Source organism: Phocoena phocoena, chromosome 3 (assembly GCF_963924675.1).
Source record: "Phocoena phocoena chromosome 3, mPhoPho1.1, whole genome shotgun sequence".
Taxonomy (NCBI): Eukaryota; Metazoa; Chordata; class Mammalia; order Artiodactyla; family Phocoenidae; genus Phocoena; species Phocoena phocoena.
Window position 1 is genome coordinate 150123960 of NC_089221.1, and position 1187 is coordinate 150125146.

General features: G+C 39.9%; 1 pseudogene; it reads right to left on the minus strand.

Annotated features, from left to right (window-relative positions):
* Nucleotides 1–494: 494 nt before the first annotated feature.
* LOC136120968 (large ribosomal subunit protein uL11-like) lies at nt 495–987 on the minus strand (annotated as a pseudogene).
* Between the last annotated feature and the right edge of the window lie 200 nt (nt 988–1187).

The following is a 1187-nucleotide window of genomic DNA, read 5'->3' on the forward strand; positions in this document are numbered from 1 at the left end:
ACCAGGAATGCTGCTAAACATCTTACAGTCCACAGAACAGCCCATGTCCCCCACAAGAAATAATTATTCAGTCCAAAATGTTAATAGTTCTGAAGTTGAGAAACTCTGTTCTATAGCCTTGCTGATTTTTAATTTGTTTTTTCAATTAAGGAGATAGGAGTGTTCGAGTCTTCAACTACAATTGTGAACCTGTCCATTTCTCCTTTCAGTTCTGTCAGTTTTTGCTTCATGTATTTTGAAGCTTTGTTATTAAGTTCATGCACATTTAGGATTGTTATGTCTTCTTAGTCAACTGACCCTTTCAGCCCATGTAACGTCCCTCTTTATCTCTGGTAATTTTCTTTGCTCTGAAGTCTACTTTGTCTGATAATAACATAGTTACTCCAGCTTTCTTTTGCTTAGCGTTACCATGATGTGTCTTCTTCCATCTCATTACCTTTTTTTTGTTGTTGTTGTCAAATAATCCTTTAGTGAAATATTTTCCTTTGTAGTTTTTAACTGGCTGTGCATTCTGCTGTACCATTGTTGATGTCATCTAGGATGCCATGAGGATGAAGGCCATCAAATCACAGCTCATTGACTAGTCAGTCCCCAGAACCTCTTTAATGTCTCTAGAGAGTTCTCTAGCTAAAGATCAGTGCTGCATCTGTCAAGCAATGTTGACAATCTCATCAAAAGTGATATTTCCACTGTGCTTACTGTTTGTCTGCTTCTTTCTGTCTCTGGGTGGTTCCTTGAGGACTTTGGTGGTCAGAGCAGAGGCAGAATGTACGACTTCAATCTGGGCCTCTTTGTTCTGAATGGTTTCTCTATAATCCTTAGACCCTTCCAGTAACCAGTTGTCTTGGTGATGTCATCACTAACATTTTTTGGAGACAGATCCAGCAGGATGATTTTGGGGGCCAGGGAAGACGTGGCACTGACTTCCTCACAGGTGTACCTGAGGTTCATAACTTTGATCCCATTGAGGTCACACTTGGGTGGCATGACAGAGGCAGCTAGTGTCAGATGAACCCAGAGGTGGGAGGACAGAAGAGAGTTACACCTTGTCTTCCTTTGAGCTGAAAGTCTGAGCCAGTACTTTTATCCTGCCTATATCATTTTATTTGAAGTGAGTTTCTTGTTGACAATATATATTTGGTTCATGCTTTTCCTTCATTTTGACAAACTCTTCTTTTTATTTGGTT